Raw genomic sequence first — 25,505 nt, 5'->3', positions numbered from 1 at the left:
TCCAAAAAGAAGATATAACAATTATAAATGTTTATGCACCCAACATAGGAGTACCTCAATACACAAGGCAAATGCTAACAACCATGAAAAGGGGAATTGACAGTAACACAATAATAGTAGGGGACTTTAACACCCCACTTACACCAATGGACAGATCATCCAAACAGAAAATAAATAAGGAAACACAAGCTTTAAATGACACAATAGACCAGATAGATTTAATTGATATTTATAGGACATTCCACCCAAAAGTGGCAGAATACACTTTCTTCTCAAGTGCACATGGAACATTCTCCAGGATAGATCACATCTTGGGCCACAAATCAAGCCCTGGAAAATTTAAGAAAATTGAAATCGTATCAAGCATCTTTTCTGACCACAACACTATGAGGTTGGAAATCAATTACAGGAAAAAAACTGTAAAAACCACAAATACATGGAGGCTAAACAGTGCACTACTAAATAACCAAGAGATCACTGAAGAAATCAAAGACAAAAATACATAGAAACAAATGACAATGAAAACACGACAACCCGGGCTTCCCTGGTGGCGCAGTGGTTGAGAGTCCGCCTGCTGATGCAGGGGACATGGGTTTGAGGCCCGGTCGATCCCACATGCCACGGAGCAGCTGGGCCCGTGAGCCATGGCCGCTGAGCCTGTGTGTCTGGAGCCTCTGCTCCACAACAGGAGAGGCCACAACAGTGAAAGGCCCGCGTACCGAAACAAACAAACAAACAAACAAACAAAAAACCACAACAACCCACAACCTATGGGACACAGCAAAAGCAGTTCTAAGAGGGAAAAAACGACAACCCACAACCTATGGGACACATCAAAAGAGTTCTATAGCAATTCAATCTCACCTCAACAAACAAGAAAAATCTCAAATAAAGAATCCAACCTTACACCTAAAGCAACTAGAGAAAGAAGAAAAAAGAAAACAAAGTCAGTAGAAAGAAAGAAATCAAAGATCAGAGGAGAAATAAATGAAATAGAAATGAAGAAAACAATAGCAAAGATCAATAAAGCTAAAAGTTGGTTCTTCGAGAAGATAAACAAAATTGATAAACACTTAGCCAGACTCATCAAGAAAAAACAGGAGAGGATGCAAATCTATAAAATTAGAGATGAAAAAGGAGAAATCACAACTGACACCACAGAAATACAAAGGAGTATAAGAGATTACTACAAACAACTATATGCCAATATAACGGACAATGACGAAGAAATGGACAAATTCTTGGAAAGGTACAATTTTCCAAGACTGAACCAGGAAGAATTAGAAAATATAAACAGACCTATCACAAGTAATGAAATTGAAACTGTAATTAAAAATGTGGACAGGTACATGTAAAAGTATGAGATTAGATCACTCCCTAACACCATACACAAAAATAAGCTCAAAATGGATTAAAGACCTAAATGTAAGGCCAGAAACTATCAAACTATTAGAGGAAAACATAGGCAGAACACTCTATGACATAAATCACAGCAACATCCTTTTTGACCCACCTCCTAGAGAAATGGAAATAAAAACAAAAATAAACAAATGGGACCTAATGAAACTTCAAAGCTTTTGCACAGCAAAGGAAACCATAAACAAGACCAAAAGACAACCCACAGATTGGGAGAAAATATTTGCAAATGAAGCAACTGACAAAGGATTCATTTCCAAAATTTATAAGCAGCTCATGCAGCTCAATAACAAAAAAACAAACAATCCAATCCAAAAATGGGCAGAAGACCTAAATAGACATTCCTCCAAAAAAGATATACAGACTGCCAACAAACACATGAAAGAATGCTCAACATCATTAATCATTTGAGAAATGCAAATCAAAACTACAATGAGATATCATCTCACACCAGTCAGAATGGCCATCATCAAAAAATCTAGAAACAATAAATGCTGGAGAGGGTGTGGAGAAAAGGGAACACTCTTGCACTGCTGGTGGGAGTGTGAATTGGTACAGCCACTATGGAGAACAGTATGGAGGTTCCTTAAAAAACTACAAATAGAACTACCATATGACCCAGCAATCCCACTACTGGGCATATACCCTGAGAAAACCATAATTCAAAAAGAGTCATGTACCAAAATATTCATTCCAGCTCTATTTACAATAGCCCAGAGATGGAAACAACCTAAGTGCCCATCATTGGATGAATGGATAAAGAAGATGTGGCACATATATACAATGGAATATTACTCAGCCGTAAAAAGAAACGAAATTGAGCTATTTGTAATGAGGTGGATAGACCTAGAGTCTGTCACACAGAGTGAAGTAAGTCAGAAAGAGAAAGACAAATACCATATGCTAACACATATATATGGAATTTAAGACAAAAAAATGTCACGAAGAACCTAGGGGTAAGACTGGAATAAAGACACAGACCTACTAGAGAATGGACTTGAGGATATGGGGAGGGGGAAGGGTGAGCTGTGACAAAATGAGAGAGAGGCATGGACATATATACACTACCAAAACATAAGGTAGATAGCTAGTGGGAAGCAGCCGCATAGCACAGGGAGATCAGCTCGGTGCCTTGTGACCGCCTGGAGGGGTGGGATAGGGAGGGTAGGAGGGAGGGAGACACAAGAGGGAAGAGATATGGGAACATATGTATATGTATAACTGATTCACTTTGTTATAAAGCAGAAACTAACACACCATTGTAAAGCGATTAAAGATGTTAATAAAGATGTTAAAAAAAAAAGTTTCAACAAACAAAAGTCAGGATCAGATGGCTTCACGGGTGAACTCTATCAAACATTTAGAGAACAGTTAACACCAATCCTTCTCAAACTCTTGCAAAAAATTGCAGAGGGAAGAACACTCCCAAACTCATTCTAAGAGGCCACCATCACCCTGATACCAAAATCAGACAAAGTTGTCACAAAAAGAAAAACAAACTAGAGGCCAATATCACTGATGAACATAGATGCAAAAATCCTCAACAAAATAGTAGCAAACAGAATCCAACAACACATTGAAAGGATCACACACCACGATCAAGTGGGATTTATCCCAGGAATGCAATGATTCTTCAATATGTGCAAATCAATCAATGTGATACGCCATACTAACAAATTAAGGAATAAGAACCATATGATCATCTCAATAGATGCAGAAAAAGCTTTTGACAAAATTCAACACCCATTTATGATAAAAACTCTCCAGAAAATGGGTATAGAGGGAAGCTACCTCAACATAATAAAGGTCATATATGACAAACCCACAGCAAACATCATACTCGATTGTGAAAAACTGGAAGCATTTCCTCTAAGATCAGGAACAAGACAAGGATGTCCATTCTCGCCACACTTATTCAACAGTTTTGGAAGTTCTAGTCATTGCAATCAGTAAAGGAAAAGAAATAAAAGGAACCCAAATTGGAAAAGACAATAAAACTGTCACTGTTTTCAGATGACATGATGCTATACATGCCACCAGAAATCTACTAGAACTAATCAATGAACTTGGTAAGGTTGCAGGATACAAAATTAATGCACAGAAATCTCTGGCATTCCTATACAACAACAAAAAATCATAAAGAGAAATTAAAGAATCAATCCCATTTACCATTGCAGAAAAAAGAATAAAATACTTGGGAACAAACCTACCTAAGGAAGCAAAATACTTGTACTCAGAAAACTATAAAACACTGGTGAAAGAAATCAAAGATGACATAAACAGATGGAGAGATGTACCATGTTCTTGGATTGGAAGAATCAATATTGTGAAAATGACTATATTATCCAAAGACATCTACAGATTCAATTCAATCCCTATCAAACTACCAATGGCATTCTTCACAGAATTTGAACAAAAAATTTTACAATTTGTATGGAAACACAAAAGACCCTGATTAGCCAAAGCAATCTTCAGAAAGAAAAACGGAGCTGGAGGAATCAGACTCCCTGACTTCAAATAATGCTACAAAGCTACAGTAATCAAGACAGTATGGTACTGGCACAAAACAGAAATATAGATCAATGGAACAGGATAGAAAGCCCAGAGATAAACCCACACACATATGGTCCACTAAATTATGACAAAGGAAGCAAGAACATACAATGAAGAAAAGACAATCTCTTCAATAAGTGGTGCTGGGAAAACTGGACAGCTACTTGTAAAAGAATGAAATTAGATCACTACCTAACACCATACACAAAAATAAACTGAAAATGGATTAAGGCCTAAATGTAAGACCAGACACTATAAAACTCTTAGAGGAAAACATAGGAAAAACACTCTTTGACATAAAACACCACAAGATCTTTTTTGACCCACCTCCTAGAGTAATGAAAATAGAAACAAAAATAAAGCAATGGGACCTAATTAAAATTAAAAGCTTTTGCACACAAAGGAAACTGTAAACAAGACAAAAAGCAGGCCTCAGAATGGGAGAAAATATGTGCAAATGAAGCAATGCACAAAGGAGTAATCTCCAAAATATACAAACAACTCATGGAGCTCAATATCAAAAAAACAAGAAACCAAATTAAAAAATGGGCAGAAGACCTAAATAAACATTTCACCAAAGAATACATACAGATGGCCAAGAGGCACATGAAGAGATGCTCAACATCACTAATTATTAGAGATATGCAAATCAAAACTACAATGAGGTATCACCTCACACCCCGTTGGAATGGCCATCATCAAAAATTTACAAACAATAAATGCTGGAGAGGGTGTGGAGAAAAGGGAACCCTCTTGCACTGTTGGTGGGAATGTAAATTGATACAGCCACTATGGAGAACAGTATGGAGGTTCCTTAAAAAATTAAAAACAGAACTATCATACGACCCAGCAATCTCACTACTGGGCATATACCCTGAGAAAACCATAATTCAAAAGGACACATGTATCCCAATGTTCACTGCAGCACTGTTTACAATAGCCAGGTCATGGAAGCAACCTAAATGCCCATTGACAGACAAATGGTTAAAGAAGATGTGGTACATATGTGCAATGGAATATTACTCAGCCATAAAAAAGGAACGAAATTAGGTCATTTGTAGAGGTGCGGCTGGAGCTAGGGTCCACACAGTAGACTCCACACAGAGTCCATACAGTGTGAAGTAAGCCAGAAAGAGAAAAACAAAAATCATATACTAATGCATATATGTGGAATCTGGAAAAATGGTACAGATGAACCTATTTGTAGGGCAGGAATGGAGACACAGACGTAGAGAATGGACATGTGGACACAGGGGGGGAAGGGGAGGGTGGGATGAATTGGAAGATTAGGATTGATGTAAATACACCACCATGTGTAAAACTGATGGCTAGTGGGAACCTGCTGTATAGCACAGGGAGATCAGCTCGGTGCTCTATGATGACCTAGATGGGTGTGGTGGGGGGTGGGAGGGAGGTCTAAGAGGGAGGGGATATTTGAACACATATAGCTGATTCACTTCATTGTACAGCAGAACCTAACACAAGATTGTAAAGCGATTTTACCCCATTAAAAAAAAAAAAAAACTCAAGCGGAAAAACTGGAAAATCAAAAACAATAAAGCATGTGGGACGAGAGTGGTATGTTGAGATACGAGCATTTATGCACCTGGGCAGCAGCGTGTGGACCCACTTTTGATATCTGAGTGTTTTATTGAGGGTGCAATCCCTCTGCAGTGGACAGAGAAACAGTCAGTCCCCTGGTAGGAGAAAGTGGTGATCAAAAGAAATTCACACTTTACACTTACAACACACAATACTTATGTTGGTGCAATATGAATTTAAATATTTGATATTTCCAGCTGTAATTTTTACACTACCATATTCAGCCATAGTTTGAAAGAAATTTAATTTTTGAATAAACAAAACACCCTAACAAAATTTAAAAAATAATACCTTAAAGAAGTATTTGTTACAGAAATACCTGTATCTGATGAAACTAATGGCCTACTTTGTTGTTCAGATAGAATTTAACCAGTCTTCTTTGGGTCTACCTAGTCCCCCTTACCTACCATTGAGCTATTTTCAAATATTAGGGTTTTTTAAAAATTTTTTATTTTATTTATTTATTTTTGGCTGCATTGGGTCTTCGTTGCTGTGCGCGGGCTTTCTCTAGTTGCGGCGACTGGGGGCTACTCTTTGCCGCGGCGCACGGGCCTCTCACTGCAGTGGCCTCCCCCGTTGCGGAACACAGGCTCCAGGCACGTGGGCTTCGGTAGGTGGAGCACGCGGGCTCAGCAGTTGTGCCTCACAGGCTCTAGAGCGCAGGCTCAGTAGTTGTGGCACACGGGCTTAGTTGTTCCATGGCATGTGGGATCTTCCCGGACCAGGGATCGAACTCGTGTCCCCTGCATTGGCAGGCGGATTCTTAACCACTGCGCCACCAGGGAAGCCCCAAATATTAGTTTTTATTGGTTCTCAGAATGGTTGTGCAGCTGGCTGTCTTAGCGGAGAAATTTGCCCTTCCCTAAGTCCTTTAGAGTCTTTTCAATAAAATGCGTTGGGTTTAACGAGAAAAATATTGTGCAGTCATATGCAAAAACAGGAATCTACAAATGTAAGTTTCAGGAACTGCATTATTGAGAAAACACAAAGAAATATTTATTTCTAAAGAGGGTATGACTTTTGGTGATAGGCTGACAAGTCTCGCCTCCTGAGGACAGACTTGTTTGACCCGGTTTGTGTTGAGCTCTCTGTGACTTTTTTGTAAGGATTAATATATAAAGGAGGGGCTGGAAAACCTGTAGTCTCTCTGTGGGTAAACAATACGGGCGCGCACACAGAGAGACCAGGAAAGGCTGATTTTTCTAGAAGTCTGGGATCGTGCCTGTGTCCCCATCCACCACATTTCAGACACGCCTGCTTGCTGAGAAATGCATTCTCTGCACATGACACACGATAGAGCGTGTTCACACACACAAAATCAAGTGAGTCCATGAGCTGCCGTAAGCCACGTGCAGTTTTTCAGCCTGTGTTCTCCAGAAAATAACACCATTTCTCTTTTTTGGCCGTGTGCCTATGAATAACAGGGCAAAGGTATTTCGCCGAGAGAAAAACAAACAAGTGTTACTATCTTTAGATATAAAAAGACATTGGTTGAGTTTTTCCCTAGTGTAACAGTTGCTGGAAGGCTGCTCTAACACTGGAATGAGCTCATGAGATACTCTGCAAATTAGCACAAACGTTTTTTGAAAGCTGTTTGCTGAGAGTCTGGAAAATGATTAAAAATCTAAACAGAGAGACTGCAGGAAAGCAGAGGTGAATAACAGGGAGAAAGCCGGCCACGCGCTACTGGGCTTCCTCATCCAGCCATCAATGTGTCCTAAGCAGATTCAGTACGCTGAGTCAACTTCCTTTTTAGATACGGTATACGTGACATTCCTGCCAACCCACCGGCTCCTCCTTAGAGACATCGCCTTCCCTCCCCCAAGATAGGTGCCCCTCCTCCAGGACAGGCCCCTGCCGCCCAGTCTCAGCTGATGGGATCCGGGTGACCAGTGGCCAGGGCTGGACTGTCGGCCCCTCTCTGAGGAATCTGGAATCGAAGCCTACGGACAGGCGTCAGTTATTTGCCTGCAGGGGTTTGCTTTGAAAGTACCTGCAGAGTAGAAGCCGAACTTCCCACCAGTGTAGCCCACAGGCCAGCCCAGGCCAGGATCGCATGGTGGCTGGGGAGGCCAGAGCAGCAGGACAGGGCTGCAGAGGGAGGGAGGAATGGTGGGGGGGGACACAGAATAAAGACCCCACGAGAGATGAGCCCCTCGAGTTGGTTTAACTGAGTTTCTCGACTTGACAACGGGGGTGGGAGTGGAGCTGTGTTTTGTGGGTCCTGAAACATAGCACCATTTGGGGAGCCTTCTTTCAGAAGATTTCACAGTCACCATACAAAACTCGGCGCAGGGCCCCAGAGCTCAAGCCCAGTTATCCTACAGGTACCCTGGCTTTATGATCGAGAGGTTTCTGACCAAGGCAGCCAGGACCACACCAAGGGCCCAGGGGGAATCAGTGCAAGTCCCTTACTTTGGCCACTCCAAATCTGGAAGCCTTGTGTGCTCCCGGGACCCCGACGGCGACACCCACTAATTCATCTTTGCCCACCCCCCACACACACATATCTCTGGTCCTCTGACTATTTCAATTTTGCTGCTAGCCCTCTGGGAATTTACTTGTGTTTTAAATTATCCTTTAAAGGGGTCTCTGATGTTTATTTTCTGTATTTGGAATTTCGCTGGTTGGTCCGCATAGTTAAAACCACGTGTTTTCTTCTGGAGTCATTATTAAGAAAAAGGGAACGTTTATGAGGTACATGCTGTGTCCCTGTTTGGCTGGACTTCTCCATCTGGGCACATCCTAGGAAGATTTCAAATGGCTTTGGGGCCACTCTTTTCATCCTGTGAGCCTGGGAATACTTTAGGAGACTGGGTAGTAACACTTATGCTGCTGTTTGAAAAGGTGAGCTCTTTACATCAAGCTACACAGGATGCTTCAGATAAAGCTTCTAATGTTGTGTACGTCAATACCAAGCTCCACGAAATGTACAGAAAATACAACCAAAGGGAAAACCACTCAGAATGGACGGTGATCCCTCTTCCCTCCCTCTGTCCCCCCAAAATACACACACACACACGTGCACACGCACACACATCCAGATTTTAGAGCCCTAAAGGGCAGCAGTGAGCGAGAAATACATTAACACTAAGACAAAAAAGAAATGAAGATCACGGGAATTAAATCCATACCCCAATGTGTGAAACACAATACTGTAATGTTTTGAAGGAAGAACTACCTGGAATGAATGGGTTTTACAGGGAAAGTGGATACTGCTTGATTAACTTTCTGACAGTAGAGAATGAATAAACTGATTCTCCATGCCAGGGCTTTTAAAAACCATTTTCCCCCAAGAAAGACCAAGCACTTTGCAAAGTTCTTGTCTAAATGATCAGCCAGGACTGAAGTTTGAAGACGACTGGGTCTCAGGTATAATATTTGTGACATTCTGCTACCTTGCAGTAGCACTTCAGAGGGAGACAAGAGAGAACAGAAATGGGGGTGGGCCTGGGGAAGTGTCACCATGTGTGTGACACATAGCATGGTAAACCTCGAATCATTTTATCTGAGGACTTGTCTTTCTTCTCTCTCCCCTGGGCTTTGGCTTTTCAGAAAAGGGCACCGTCTTCCCTCTGGTGTCCTGTCCAGTCTCTGACACAGAGAAGAAGGTCAATAATCACTTTCTGAGGGCAGAGATTACAAGAGGAAAAAAGAGATTTTTTTTGATCAGTAAGATTACAAAATTATAATGAAATAACAGAAGAGGAGGACAAACAGGTATTTAAAAATCAGGAGTAAGTAAAGGAGACAGCCACAAAGATACAAAAATAAAATGAGCACAGAGCTTAGATATTTTAGGAGAAGCAACGATAAAATCATATTGGAAGAAGTGATGAATGATGAGGTAAACTTGAAAGAAAAATTTTAAAATGTGGGGAAAACAATTATAAATTATTTGTCAGTGATTTCTACACGTTGGATTAAAGTTAATTATACCCATGTTTAAAAAAACCCAGTATTATTTCTACCATTAGATTTTTAAAATGCCATTGATGGGATTTTCTTCTTGTAGTTAAAAGGAACACTTTATTATTATTATTATTATAGGACTCCATTACAATAAAACTTTATTATCACAAGAGAGCCTTGAAATTTTTTAATGAGAAAGTTTATACACTCTTTGAGTACGTAAACCTCTTAAATTTACATGGCACAAATGTGCCCAGTCTGAAGAAAGATGGGAATGAGACAACACCTTAAAATTTTAAAAATTTTGAAATAAGTATAGACTTACAGAATTTGAAGAAATAGTATTGAGAGGTCCCGGGTACCCTTCACTAAGCTTCTCCCAATGGTAATGTCTTAAGTAACTATGATACTTTATCAAAACTAAATTGGCATTGACACAATGCAAATAACTACACTAAGACCTTTCTCGGATTTCACCAGTTTTCATGCTGTTTTGAATCTGTGTGTATAATTTTATGCAATTGTATTACATGCATAGATGTGTGTCACTAACACCACAGTCAAGATGGAGAACTGGAGAACACCTTTTAAAATGAGAGATCAGATAATAGAGAGATGCCGCATATAAGAAAGCTATTCTAAGAAAGACAAATCAATGGGATAACAGGCCAGAAATATTAAAAGGAAAAAATTGGAAAAATTAAATATAAAAGAAAAAATATAAAAAACGGAAAATATAAAGGTTGGGGTGCAATGATGTAAAAATCACATTTTGAAGGTTACTACCTTCAGAAGACCTGGGAAATATAAACATATATGGGACACATTGCACAACGAAGGGGTCAAACCCAATAAAAATTTAACATGTCAGGAAAACAGCCTTTTTTCTTGAAAAACGGGCGTGAAGTGACAGAAACATAGGAACATCTGATATTATTGAGGAAATGCAAATTAATTTTTGAAACAAATTTCTATGGACACAGAGATATAGATATTAAGAAAAAAATGTTGTCAATAAGATCATTACTCAAAACAAATGGGTGATACAGACTACAGCTATAAAATGAGAATTTTTAAAAGGCTCACAGAATCATACATTTTCATAGTTGTTAAAAACGTGTATGCATAAACAGCAAGGCCCTACTGTATAGCACAGGGAACTATATTCAATATCCTGGGATAAACCATAATGGAAAAGAATATGAAAAAGAATATATATGTATAACTGAGTCACTTTGCTGTACAGTAGAAATTAACACATTGTAAACCAAATATACTTCAATAAAATAAATTTTAAAATGTGTACACCAAGCTGCAAACAGTGTCCACAAGCTAAACTTGCTTCCTCAACCTTCTTTGCAGCTGGTCCACGGACATACAATCCAATTCTGGCTGATAGAAGTGAAAGGAAAGTGTGCTAGAGAACATTCCAGGAAAGAATTTCTTCCTGGATTAAAAAAGGAGAGAAAGAGACTGAGAAACAGGAAAAAGAGATAAGAAGCCCTCTCTCCCTTCCCGCTGTTGATGTTCTATGAGGACAAGATGTTCTATGAGGACAAGATGGATAGGCTGCAGCCATCTTGCAACCATGAGGTGAGGACAGGAGAGTCCCAGAGAAGCTGAACCATAGTTCTGTCTACTGAACTAACTCTGGCTATAGTCTGTCTCTGGACTTCTTTTTATTTGATCAAAGAAAACCCTATTGTTTTGGTCAAGTATGGCCAGACTCGTACTGGAGGCCAAAGCACCCTGACTGATTCAGTCACTAAGATCCAGCAGAAATGCAGCAGTCACTTACTAAACACTTTAACATGTGCCAACACGACACTACGTCCTTTATTCAATATCGCCTCCAACAGATTACCTATGAATATATGGACTGTAAATGACTGAGAGCCCAGAATGGGCCAACGAATAGCCCATCCATTTATCTTGGAGATGGAAAAGAATCCATAAGAAAGCTTTGTTTTTTTACACCAAGGAATTTATGATTTTGGGGGTGCTGGTGGTGAAGGCAGATACGAAAAGGGAACTGAAATACTAAAAAAGAATAATGTAAATGTGCATCTGAAGACTGTTCCTTTGTAAATATATTCAATGGCTAAATATATTTTTCAACCACAGAACCTGGAAGTATGAGATTGCCTGGCAAGAGAAAGGCCATTTTCTGGCTTTATGGTAATGAATGATTCAGTCTATATGCTACACGTCTATACGAAACATCCATATTATGTGGGTTTGTGATGTCTCCTCTCCCCCAAAAGGAGAAAAAGAGGACAGGAGATTCTTTAAATGTAGGAAAATCACTACATTTGGATGAGCAATGATATTTCTCTCCAGCAATGCCATTGTCTCAGTTACCAAAAGTTTGCACTCATTTGCGAAAGAAGTTGAATGTATTGAGAAAGGATGGTTTAAGCCATTAACCTTAGATGACGCCTGTAGGAAGGGAAGGACTCATCCAACAGAAATCACTTTCTCCACTGGCTGTCGTGCACCAAATAAGCAGAGAGAATTTCACGACAGCTGCCCCCCTGGCAAAGCTGCTCTTGGATAGTTTAGCAGAAATATAGAAAATCGTAAACTACAGATCAGTATCTGAAAGATTTTTCTATTCATAAATGAATTTTTCAAAGCCAAAGAATATTTTAAAGTTAAGTACCATAGGAAAAATCTAGAATAATTTTGTTCCAATGTCTCCTCCATACATAGTTCTACTGGTCATGATCAGCTCAAAATCTTCTTTCTGCAATGACTTTCCCCAGCCTCTCAGGTCCTTACTGTCTGGTCTCCTTTCTGGATCCACATTATTGTCCACTTAACTACACTTTCCTCACGCATTGGTGTGGGATGCAAGTTCTCTGAGGCAGAGTTTTGTGCATTTTGTCCTCTTATGTAGCCCAAGAATCTTCCCAGTGCCAGGCCCACAGTCAGCTTCCAGATGTTTATTGAATACATTAAGGAATATAGTTTACCCTCTAAACTGCAAACTCTTTGAGAGTAGGGTCCATGTCATTCTGTATCGTCTCCTGCATACATAGTGGGCTCTGAAGAAATAATTGTTAATAAACAGGTTGGATGATGTAAAACATGTCAAGAGAATTCCCATTATTTCAGGTCACAGGTCAGTGTCCTGGGTCAACAAAGCCACCATTGTTTTCTCTCTCTGGACTTGTAAATATGCAATAACCACAAATTATTTCCCTGGGCAAATGCTCATTTATACTCTAAAGTCATTTGGTTTTATGCTTAAACCAAAAGGTAGATTAATGGGGACAATTGCAAAGGCTTCATCTTGTAAACTTGCTCGGTACTTAAAGTGGACGCTGCCAGCCTCACTGCAGGCTGTGAGATCACAGCTGAAGCCGTGCAAAGGGACCTGAATAACCAAGGGAAAACTACGACTGACCGTGATATTGCAACATTTTTGTCAAAACATTCAAAATTCTCTGATTGTTGTTTATAAAGGTATAGGGAAAGAAAAAAAGGGTGAAACAAATATATTTTTTTAGTATAACTTAAAAGCTTAGAAACATGAATTAAAGTGTTTTACTTCATTGTAAAAAGAACGTGAGCAGTTTGAATAGTGCTTTCTTCCTGTTTCTTTTGGGAAACACCGTCACGCCAGCTTCTGATTGGTACATGGGCTCTTAATAGGAGTGGCCTTGGCAGTGAACACATCCATCACCTTACAGAGGTAACGGGGTGGCGTGTGTGTGTGCGCGTGTGTGTGTGCGCGCGCGGTGAGAATGCTTAAGACCTACTCAATAAAGTGAAAAAAATCATAGAGTGGCCAGAGACCCCGACACCTCCTCACTGGGAGATGAAGAGCCCCCCAGGCCTTTGGAGGGAGCATCTTTCCCTGGTCCCTTTTTACTCCAGCTCGAAGTGGGGTGTGTCAGCCCCACCGCCTTAGGCAGCATGGGCACCGCCTGTGGGAACTGATGCATCACAAGGGGCTGGGCCTTGTGCACGTTCTCTCCTCTTGCTGCAAGTAAATGCTGTGCCACTTACACCTGGTGTGTGCCTTGTCTGTTCTCAGGGACCTTGAAACCTGCACCAGTCCTTCCCTGGGTGGCACTTACCTGCCTTTTAACCTTGGCCACACAGCCTGGCCACCCAGTGGATGGTGAAACATGCGCGATATGGAAAAGGCATCTCCATGGCTTGGAAAATTGTCACCCTGCTTCCTAGGTTTGGATTAGCTGCCAACATTTTGTCCTTTGCACTTTTATGGGATGAAATATCTCTGAGAATTCCTTTAATGTGAATTTTTTTGTCACTTTCTCTGGGACGTCTTCATCCTTTCCATCCCTCTGCCCCACCTTCCTCGCGTATGTCACTAGGTTTGCTTCCCTGAAGTTCCCATGGAACGCGGAGGTGTCAGCATTTCCACAGTCAGCTACTTCTTCCATAGTTCCGTTTACATTTGATTTAGATTTCACTTCTGGCGATATTACTTTTTGTTTCTTTGCCGCATTTTCATTTTTGTTGGCATTTTCATTGTTCAGTTTTGTGAATATATGCACACAGCACATATGTATATATAGTAAATGTTTTGTTGTCAAGGATTTGGTGAAATTACAATTGGCCTACTTTTATTATTAATTTTTCTTAAATCATACATCTTCCAACTGTGTAAGAACCTTTGTCTAAGAGACTAAGCTCCAGGTGGGGAATCTTTGAACCTTTTAAGGCAGGGGTGCTCAACCCCAGGCCACGGACAAGTACCCCGGCCGCACAGCAGGAGGTGAGCGGGGGGGAGGGGGCGACCGAAGCTTTATCTGCGCTCCCGTCGCTCCGCAATGCTCGCATCACCGCCTGACCATCCCCCCCACACCTCGTCTGTGGGAAAACTGTCTTCCATGAAACCAGTCCCTGGTACCAAAAAGGGACCGCTGTTTTAAGGGAAGACGCTCCCCCAAATGATGTCACTGTCGACTGCAAGCATTATTGTAAAAAACAAACAAACAGATCAGCAAGTAAATACACGTCAGGCAGGCTGTGATCTAAGCCAAAGTTCCACGTGTGTGCTGGCTTTTCAGAAGACCTCTCTTTGGAATCCCTGAAGATGAGGGAAAAAGTCAAAGACAGAAATGATAGAATCTGTAACAGAAAAGAGCCAAAACAGAAAGACCAGGGCATCCCTGGTGGCCCAGTGGTTGAGAAGCCGCCTGCCGATGCAGGGGACACGGGTTCGTGTCCCGGTCCGGGAAGATTCACATGCCGCAGAGAGGCTGGGCCCGTGAGCCATGGCCGCTGAGCCTGCGCGTCCCGAGCCTGTGCTCCGCAACGGGAGAGGCCACAACAGTGAGAGGCCCGCGTACCGCAAAAAAAAAAAAAAAAAAAATAGAAACACCATTTGTATGCAACTGTATCTAATAAACGTATTTAAAGATGCTCATTCAAAATCTAAACAGTAGGAGTGTATACGTTCCTCAATTCATAAAGAACAAGATCCCTCATTTTAGCTTCTCTTGGGAGGGATAGATATGAATTACATACTTTAAACAGGATCCTATCTTTACTTTTTGGTTAATCAAATCTCAAGGTAAACTCAGATACACTGACAAATTCAAAGAAACATTTTAAGTTAAGATTTTCAGAAGATAGGTTTTTAGCTCAAATTTAATTTAATTTCTCATCTATACCAGAGGCTGAACTCTGCATGGTGAATTTTATCTCTCAGATGGTAGGGCTCATTATTTCTACAGCTTAATATGCTCCTGACTCATAAACCACTTACTTTCAAGTCCTTGGTTTCCATAATAGTGCTTATTTGCCCCAGTCTAACATTAGCTAAAATTTCACCAGAGTGCCTTTCCAAACCACATTAGCCATATGAATATCATTTCCTTGGTGTCTTGTTGGAATAACTGAAAATACTTAAAAAAACTGAATAACATGTTTGTATTCTTGCTGCGTCTAGACCATGGTGTATAAAATTAACACCTACTTACTTTTGCATGAATTTTGTGTGTATGCGTTTACACTCATAAAGTCAGAAACAAAGATTACCTGTCCTTATTTGAATTGCTATTTGTTTTAATAAGTCTTTACTTCTAAACCCCAGTATTTTAGTAAAATAATGCATTCAATGACTTGACGAGCATTTTTCTAGTTTCTAGCGAATTTATATCGGCCATTTTAGGTTCCTTAAAAATAAACTTTTAAATTTCAAACAGTCTTAATTTATCTTAAAATGCTAGATCTGTTAGAAGATAATTTGGCATATCCCATGGCATAGTTTCTTATCTTCCTCTCCAAAGCATGAATTTAATTTGAATGTTTAATCCTGGTGAGGCTTAGTGAGAACCTAATAATTTGCACTGGGTGAGGCTGGGTGCTGTTTCCTTTCTAATGTTTGAAAATTGATGATAAAACAATGGCCATGGATGAGTGAGTGCTTGTATAGCACTTCCCGTTCCTCTGAATGAAGGAAGAGTATCATTATCCATGGGACAAAATGTCAATATCGAGAGCCGTTTGCTCAATGAGGCCAGGCCAGGGACGTTGAAAATGATAATTATGTCTTTTCTTCCACAAGGCCATGTAATTACAATAGGAAAATTGTGAATCCATAAATGACACTTCTCATCTGGCATGAGAAAATTAATCTCCTTGCTCTGATCATCCATGTAGCATGGTTTTTTGTATGTATATATTTCTATATCTATATAGATATACATACACATATGTATTCTTTCTGTTACCAACTTCTTATCAAGTCATTTAGATAGAATTTCTGCATGCCTTGACACTATGAAAAGTTTGGATAGAAAATACAGTCCTGTAGAGGACCGAAGTACGATAAAAGAATCCTTTAATTTTTATTCACACAGTTCTTCTCTCTTTAAAGAATTAATGACAGGGGTTCCCTGGTGGCGCAGTGGTTGAGAGTCCGCCTGCCGATGCAGGGGAAGTGGGTTCGTGCCCCAGTCCTGGAAGATCCCACATGCCGCAGAGCGGCTGGGCCCGTGAGCCATGGCCGCTGAGCCTGCGTGTCCGGAGCCTGTGCTCCGCAACGGGAGAGGCCACAACAGTGAGAGGCCCGCGTACCGCAAAAAAAAAAAAAAAAAAATTAATGACAGATATTGGAAACTTCTTTGGATTACTTGAAAAAAGACTTTGACAGAATTTTAGAGTACTATTGAATGTTTTTTACATGTATGAACATATATTAATAGTAAAAAGAAACATTTCCATCAATTAAAGCTGAGTAATCTTGTAAGGGTTTTGCCACCATGAACAATATTCTGATCATCCCATATTTAGCGTTGTCTCAGTAAAGTGTGATTATAAATATTCTGAATGTAACATTAGTTGGTTAATTTGAAATTTCAATACAACCAGATTGAAAGACATGATTTACTGACATTCATACACCTTTTCCCCCCTCTTTTTCTAACTTTACTAGTTGGGACAGGAATGTTTTTCTACTACACTGTAAAAAATCTGTATTATATTTTAGAAGGAGAACTCATTTAAGAATCCAATTTAAGGACACGACCTAAATGTCTACCAACAGATGAATGAATAAAGAAGATGTGGTACACACATACAATGGAATATTACTCAGCCATAAAAAAAAGAATGAAATTATGCCATTTGCAGCAATATGGATGCAACTAGAGATTATTATACTAAGTGAAGTAAGTCAGAAAGAGAAAGATAAAAACCACATGATATCACTTATATGTGGAATCTAAGATATGGCACAAATGAACATATCTACAAAACAGAAACACATAGAGAACAGACTGTGGTTGCCAAGGGGGAGGGGGGTGGGGGAGGGATGGAGTGGGAGGCTGGGTTTAGCAGATGCAAACAATTATATATGGGATGGATAAACAACAAGGTCTTACCGTATAGCACAGAGAACTACATTCAATATCCTGTGATAAACCATAATGGAAAAAAATATAGAAAAAGAATGTCTATATGTGTATAACTGAGTCATGCTGCTGTACAGCAGAAATTAACACAACATTGTAAATCAACTCTACTTCAATACAAAAAGAACCCAATTTAAATCCTGAATGTAATGTTGCATTCAGATTTTTAAAAAGCACTCTTGTTGTGTTTCTCTTTATCAGGTCATTGAAACCTCACTGCACAGACAGCTCACTACAAAGTAGGCATGGGCATGATCAGGTCTGTGTGATCCCTGCTGGAAGTGGGTTACACAAAAGACAAACTGATTCCATCCAGGAAGTGTACAGTAAGTCGTATGTGTAGTTTGGCTTTAAGATTTCAGTGTATATATTAATCATGCAACTACACATTTCTCGAAATGTCTCTCTCTGTTTTACAAGAAACAGGATAATATACTACAAAATAAAAATGAATAGAAACTGAGTTGTGAGGGCTCAGGGCACTGCTGGAAAGGGCTACTCATGTGTCACTTCGATGAGTTACATCTAGATCGAGAACCTCCCAAGGTTGCTCTAAAAGTGAATGTTGACCAATCTTCATTTCTGCCACTGGACACAAGGGCAAGCTGTCTGACCAGCTTGCACGTCAGCCAGGGCTGCCCCACTGAAGGATGCAAAAATGATCCGCCAACCTACACCTGAAGTACATTTTTCAGTGTTGCCTAAGATCCTATCTGATTTTCAAGTTAGAAAGAGGGCTTAGAATCATCAAATCTCAGAGCACTTTTGACAGATTTGAAGACACAATATTGTTGTTTCCTCATTTTCACTAAAGTCTATGAGAAGGAGAAGGATAAAATGATATGAAGAATCATTAGAATTAGACATTCACCCAGTAATTTAGTTAGGATAGGCCAAGGGCAAGCTAGTAAATGTTTTATTAACCAACTCTCTAGTGAAAGAAACCCTGATCTATAGGATGTGCTGATTTCCGACGTGTAAATACTCCACCCTGGACACTTTCAAGATACCACCTTGATGTCACTGGATATGAAGTCAGGAACAGATTAGCTCAGGACCAAAACCCCTTCACAGGGACACAATAAGGAACTTAGACCACACACAAGAAAATTAGGGTTGGATGAGGTTTGAGTATTTATTAATTTTGGTTTAAATGTACTTTATTTATGTATAAATTCATGTAGTTAAAATTTAATAATACGTGTTTGCCAACGGGTTCCCAAAATTCCTGAAAATTTAACATTCAGCTCCTACAAGCTGCTGTGAGCCATGCTTAGCACATTGCTGGGTAGGGAGACTTTTATCATTTTATTTTTTATGAATATAGTAAAGCATGTCCTACTTATGCTTAAGTTATTGTTTGTGTTCTCTTTAGTTTTGTTACGGAGTTAATTTTAAACATTATTAGAAAGGCCACAAAGAAGCTTACTGTTTGCTAATTAACTGTTCTTGAAGAAAAACGGGAAATGAAAGGGATAGTTTATTATCCACAAATACTACGTATATGTCTACTTATATATGTAGTGAAATACCTCCATCTCACTATAGCTATAGTCTAGCATCTATCTACTATTGAGATACATAGATTAATATTGTGAGAGATCTATCTCTATTGATCTACATATGAATATAAACTATGCTCTGGAAAAAGCATCTCAATTATTTCCAAGAAAAATAACTCTACAAAATATGATTTTACAAAACTATTCATAAATATTCTTAAGTTTATTAACATGTATAGATACCTTTTAAAAAGTATTAATTTTCCCCTACAGTATTTACAGAATAATTTCTATTTTATGCAAACAACTATGGTGGGTGGAAAAAAATTAGTGAACTCGAATTGATAGAGTATGTATCAAAAATCTAAATAACCTGCCATCTACCTTAGGTAAGAGTTTATATTTTGTCATGTACATGCCAATTTCCTCAAAAGGTGAGCTTTTCAGTAAATTGCAAGCAATGGCAATAATGACGTAGAAGTGAAGAAAGCAAATGGGAATAAAGCTTTACCCAGAGAAATATGACGTACTGTGAATTGAAGAACCAGTAGCCAGACTTGATTAGCTTATAGGAGTCTTTGTTGAGTTGGTCCCAGATTAACAGCTGGAAACGAGCTGGGTCCATGACTGCTGCGTGCTAATTAATACCGCTCACTGTCGACACTCATTACAAGGGGCACAAAACTGTATTTTTCAAAAAGTGTCATTGAGCTAATAATTTCAGATGGATGCTGACAATTTTAAATAGCAGAGGTTTTTGGCAACTTAAAAAATGCATTTGCAAAATATTCAGCAAGTCTATTAAAAAACCTGCATATGAATTGTTTTCTAATGTTTGAACTACTTGAAAAGGTGATAACAATATGGTCTTTAATCTGATAATGCATCATTTTAATGCTATAACTTCTTCAATTGTTATGGAATTCAATAGGACTTAAAAAATTATTTATTTTAATTATATATGGACCAACTTCTAAACAATCGATTACTTTTGAGTTTTGAACATCTTTGAAAATATCTTCATGAACATAAGGAATATCTGTTAGCCAAGAAGAAAGTGGTTTTTTTTTTTTTCTAATGTATAATGAATCATGAAAATTTGAGGCACTTTACTGGAACAAAAGAGATTAGGAGACTCTTAGTCCATGTAAAATACAATTTGATCTTCGTAGCCATATGTTCTATTGGGCAATGAGTCATTGGACGTGTATTAATAAAAGGCACATCAGCTATCTCAGAATGAAACAGCACCCAACCAGGAACACTTGGCTTATCAGAGAAGCTACAGACGCGGGCTGTGGCCTGGAAAGGCTGCACACTTCTGTGTTTACATAACCCGTTAGTCTGAGGATTTCGCGTACTTCACAAACACGCACTTGTCAATTTTCACAGCGTCTCCAGGAACCAGACAGTGTGAAAGATGATTTTTCTCACGGGAGAGTTGGAGGCAAGGGCCGTACAGGAGATGAGTTTGCCAGGAGTCACAATGGATAGAGCGATTCTGCCATGCATGCAGTAGGTGCTCAATAAATACCAGTAACAGAGCTGAATCACAGCCTGAGCTAAGTAGTCTGCCTCTTCTCCCTCCCTTTTTCTTATTTTCACACTATGATCGTTAATTTTATTTGTTCAATGGCTATTGCAAGCATTAAACCAAGTGTGGCCTTTGATTCTGTGAGGAAACCAGCAAAAGTTCGTATCTTCAAAAAACATACTCAGTAAACCAATACATTAAGATGCAGAAAAATGTTCTTAAACATCAGAGTGTTTAAAATTCTGAGGGTTTATTATAAATTCCGGGATGTACAGGCTCTGGGGTTGTTTGTAACTCACTGGAAGTAAATCTCCCATGGGCGGGGAATGGGGAAATTCCTGAGTGGGCAGGGAGGACACGGCGGGGTCAGCGGTAGGTCTCTGGATTCTCCCACTGCTGAAGAAGGGCTCTCTCAACAGCCATGCAAACGTGGTTGCACCATTTGAGTTTAGAATTGCTGGAATCTTCGCACTCTCTCTCCACAGCCCCTTTCCTCAGAACCTGTCTGGTGGCATTCGGTGTAAACTCCTGTTCACACGCCAGTATGGAGCCTCACGGCACCAGCTCATGACTCACCTGTATTTCCCACAGACGTGTTTACGGACACTGACTCTGGAGGAACCTGGAAGCGTCTGCCTCATCTTCTTACGCATTTTAACAACACTGATCCTGGATCATTGCCTTTCCATTTACTTGAGTATTTAATGATTGCTTTGGGAACATTTAGATTTCATAATTCAAATTTCAAATTCTGTTGGATATGTGGCTAAACTGGACTACCCTTCTTTTTTCTTTCAGTCAACACATGGTTGGCTGTCTTACAGCGGAGCAGACCCACATAAACATGTTTAACCTTGTCTACCAGGTATCTGAAGTCAGAAAGGATGTTTTTATAAGCTGCCTGCCAACCATTTTCCTCTGGGGTTAGATCGACTTTGAGGGATGGGTGAAGGGTTATTTGAGTTACAAAGCCAGATCACAATACCGTTTTCTTCATTCTAAATTGCACAAGAAAACATTAATTTTAATCTTGTTAACTAAGTACATTTGTGATGAATGAATCAGCATTAATCCATGTAAATGTTTATCAGTATTACAATCTTTTTCACTAGTAAATCTTATCAATATTAAAAGGCCGTCCTGAGAGCTTTTCATGAAGACATTATACCGGGAGGCCACACTGGCGCTTCAAGTGCTCAGCAAATGTCACAGCCCCAGTATCCTTGGCCCCTTCCGGACACGGGCTAGACTACTTTCAGATACTTCCTTTGAAACCAGATGATTTTCACCAGGGGTTGTCTTTGCTGCCTTTTCTGGATAGAGATACAGCGCCAGAAATTCATGGTTCTCTTCAGATAGTTGCTGCTTGTGATGTATTATTCTGGTTATACAAGCAAGTTTAATTTAAAGTTCTATAGCTATTTCTAAGCTATTTCTCTCTCTAAGGAAGGAGCTCTGCAGTTCAGAGGTGGCTCACAAGTCTCCGTTGATTCACTGGTGCAGAAAGTAGGTACAGAGGATAGAGGCGTTCCTCGGTGGCAGAATTCGGCTGCTTTCTCCTTCTCTAAAAGTTTCTGCATGATGCAAATACTCGCGGATAATCACATGGCAAACTGCCATTAGCTAGTACCTTTCTGACGTCCGGCGTAAACAAGGATTGAGATGCGGGGAGACATGGGGATGCCGTCTCATTGGGAGGTGAAATCAGGGGAGCCTGGTGGGGGCACCTCGTAGGGGTTCAAAAATCAAACTTTCTACTTCTAAGTTTTGCCTAAGACCCATTCCCTATTGCTGGTAAAATCCTTCACTCCCACTTTTTTTACTGAATTGTTGTCTCCTGCCCTCCTACCATCACCATTAAGACTCAGACGGAGGGCAAGGAATTTTCCCAGGGACCTCAATCTTGTAACATCCTGGAAGGAAAAAAATGAGTCGCTATCCTCCTCTCTCTCTACTCCATCTCTTGTTTTCTAGAGGTTTTCAACTTGGATTTTCAAAGAACGAGGCCCATTTCTGCTCTTCTTGAATAACTCATTTATCCAGATAGGTAGGATCCCCATCAGGGCTTCCAACGTAGCGGACTGAACCTTTAGAGCAATGCCTGTGTTACTCAGAACGACTTGGGAAGTGATTAAAATAAACTACGACAGAATCCCTAGGAATACTTTGCCTCTTGGCATGTTTTCACCCTTGGAAGATGGATTTGACTCTTTTTGCAGCCAAATGTCATCCAGAGCCAGCTCTGGTGAGGAATGTGCATGACCATGCAGGCTGAGCCTCTCTGGTTAAGACATAAGGGAGGAAATAAAGCCATTAGGCTAAGTCGTGTGCATTTGTGGCTTATTCACCGAGTCTGAAGTCAGCCTCCAAGGAGAGTGCCGCAACTGTCTGGAGAATTGGTGGTGCTGTTAGTACAAGATGAGAATCCCAGGGGCCTATTCTGAACCTGTATGCAAATGAAACCAACGGGCTGTAGCATTTGTTGGACAACAAGCCTCATTACTTTACTGTCATACATATTCTACTGCAGTTTGATGTCTTCCTCTAAGCACTGGAGGATCACTCATTGATTTATTTGCTCATTGAACAAGGATGTATTCATCCACGTCGTGTTGGTGTTAAGAGAAGGGCCCAGAGGCAGACTGGCTGGCTCCAGATACAACTCGGATACTTTGTACTGTGTCACCTTGGGCTATAGGTTACCTAACCTCACTGACCGTCAGTCTCTTCATCTGGGCAGAATGGGTATGATGTTATTAGCGCTGTTGGTGACTCAGCGATCAAGGCACACACTGCCTGACGCCCACAGGCATGACGCGTATGTGACAGTCATCAACAAAGTTTTACTGAAAACTCACGGTGCCACTCGCTGTGCTGCTGAAACTCTTGGTTTGGGATGGAAATGAATCATAACAATAATTGAGAACTTAAATACATGCCAATAAAACAATATTGAAATAAACAACATCACTTTCATCTGATTGTTTATTTTAAATTGCACAAATACAAAATTCTCTAAAGATACTTCCAGAAGATTGATCTGGGTAATTGCACCAGTGACCAAAACATGACTTGTTATGACAATGGTAGCTAGATGATAGTTATTTTAAATTCATATATGCAAATGGCCCTGAAAAATCCTCATTAAAAGCAACTGATGTTTTCATCTGAAAGCTCTTAGCATTTAAACTGGACAAAGAATTTACCTTCATATAACGATATTTGAAGTATGAGCTGTAGAGAAATGTTCTGCATAAAACCCCATTACGGTATTCTTCTTCTAGCGATATCGCACATTTACAAAGATGCAAGAGTTTGGGGATCAGATAGTAAGTGAGACAATATTCTAATAAGGCCTCTCCCAGTGATGCTGAGAGCTGAACTGCCACAGCCAGAACCACATCTGACTCATGGAAATGGGACGCTCCATTGTGGAATTCAGTAGGACAAGACTGGAGTCTTTCTCTTTAGTTACAGAGGGATGTTCACAGCCATTCTTTTCCCTTGTATGTGCTTCCACATTTATTGCATACACTCCCTGCATATAAACAGTGCGTCCGCATTGCTCACCAAGTGGGCAGTGTTAGAAGTGGCCTTCTGCTTAAGAGGATGTTGAAGAATAATAAAGCCTTTCCATAAGGCTTTCCAAACAATAGTTTTAGTTTAAGATTGATCCCACCAAAGGTATGATTTCCCAGTTATTTTGGCAGTTGCAATTATAGTTCCTTGGGCTTAAACGCTTAATTAGGAGCCTTTGGAAAGTTTCATGTCAAGCTAAAAATATTTCTAATGTACACTCTCTGCTTATTCAAAGTTGTGTGGAGCTGTAATTTACAAAGGAAACTTGTTCCCTTAATTGTCGTGTCAGTCAGCAAAAGCACAGGGGGCAGCCCAGCATAGTCTGTTTATATTTAGCTGTGCCAGTGGCCATGAAATGTCACAACCTTCATGTAATTTAAGGAAAGGTTAGGGACATTATTTCTATACAACTGATTGCTTCACAATTTGTTTTACTTTTTTAAGTATGTACTTGGCAGGATTTTTTTTGTAGGACCTTACATCTTTTTTTTTTTTTGAAATATGGTTGATTAACAATGTTGTGTTGGTTTCAGCAAAGTGATTCAGTTATACATATATATCTATTCTTTTACAGATTCTTTTCCATTATAGGTTATTACAAGATATTGAGTATAGTTCCCTGTGCAATACAGTAGGAGGTTGCTGTGTATCTATTTTATATATAGTAGTATGTATCTGCTAATCCCAAACTCCTAATTTATCCCTTCCCCCCTTCCCCTTTGGTAACCATAAGTTTGTTTTCTATGTTGAGGACCTTTACTTCTATCCTTACAATTTTGCATCCCTTGAAAGTGGCGACTTGAGGAAAGTTTATCAGTTGATTCCCATGTTTTCTGTTACAGTGAATCATCACAGAAAGTTAGAATAATAGAAAATATAGACTAATACATAGTGTGTGAATTATAAAGGTTTATTTTATCTGAATTCCACTATTTTTATACTGTCTTCAGTTTTTGAAGAGTATGTTTCATTTTGGAATAGATTTAGAGATGAATAAACTGAAGAAAAGTGCACATTTTCAGGATGACTCACCTATTTACCAAGTGCGAGAAGAGAAAAGGGGAAAAACAAAGACAAATAAGCAAACAAGAAGGAACGATGCTTTGCGCCTCCACAGGATTCTCTGGAAGGCTTTTCACATCCATGATGCAATCTTTCCAGGGAGAGCTCACAAGGTCTGTTCTCATTGGGTGAGCTCATCCCCCCAAAGTGTAGGGGCCTGAGTCACATCCACGCCTGAGACTCAGGTGGCTGTACGCTGTCATCCCAGCTCTGCCACCTCCGTCAGCGTGGCCTTGGATGAACTACACAATGTCTCTGAGGGTCGGGTTCTTCCTCTGAAAATGCGGATGATGATAACTGTTTACAGGTTGCCCAGCCACACAAATGGGCCGGTGTCTGCATGGGGCACCCACTCAACGGATCACAGTTGTTAATTCTTCCTGTGATCATGGCTATTGCTACCTAGCCCCAAAGGCAGAGGGAATACTTTCCAGCTATCCTGTCAATGAA

The 25,505-nt window shown here is 39.9% G+C and overlaps 1 protein-coding gene across 2 annotated transcripts in view; it reads right to left on the bottom strand.

Moving 5' to 3' along the window:
• The window catches only part of KCNQ5 (potassium voltage-gated channel subfamily Q member 5), a 581,715-nt gene that overhangs the window by 340,922 nt on the left and 215,288 nt on the right, over window positions 1-25,505 (bottom strand). The window lies entirely within an intron of this gene.

This window comes from Tursiops truncatus, chromosome 12 (genome assembly GCF_011762595.2).
Source record: "Tursiops truncatus isolate mTurTru1 chromosome 12, mTurTru1.mat.Y, whole genome shotgun sequence".
Classification (NCBI taxonomy): Eukaryota; Metazoa; Chordata; class Mammalia; order Artiodactyla; family Delphinidae; genus Tursiops; species Tursiops truncatus.
This window is presented reverse-complemented; position numbering and strand designations above follow the sequence as displayed.